Genomic DNA, 208 nt, shown 5'->3' with positions numbered 1-208 from the left:
CCGGCCCTGGCTTGGGGCTGCCCCCTCCTCCCTTAGGCCGGGGCAACCTGCTGCCTGGAGGGGCTTTTCACTGAGGGAAGCCGTGCTGAAATAAAGCCTGTTTGTACTTTTATTGCGGTGCTGCCTGTTTCTTCCTTCCCTTTCTCAGCCCGTGCCCAGGCTCAGCGCCATGTCTGTGCTGTGCCCCCAGGGCTGAGCTGGGAGGGCA

Source organism: Phaethon lepturus, unplaced genomic scaffold (genome assembly GCF_000687285.1).
Source record: "Phaethon lepturus isolate BGI_N335 unplaced genomic scaffold, ASM68728v1 scaffold26970, whole genome shotgun sequence".
Taxonomy (NCBI): Eukaryota; Metazoa; Chordata; class Aves; order Phaethontiformes; family Phaethontidae; genus Phaethon; species Phaethon lepturus.
The sequence above is the reverse complement of the archived record's forward strand: the minus strand, read 5'-3'. Positions refer to the sequence as shown.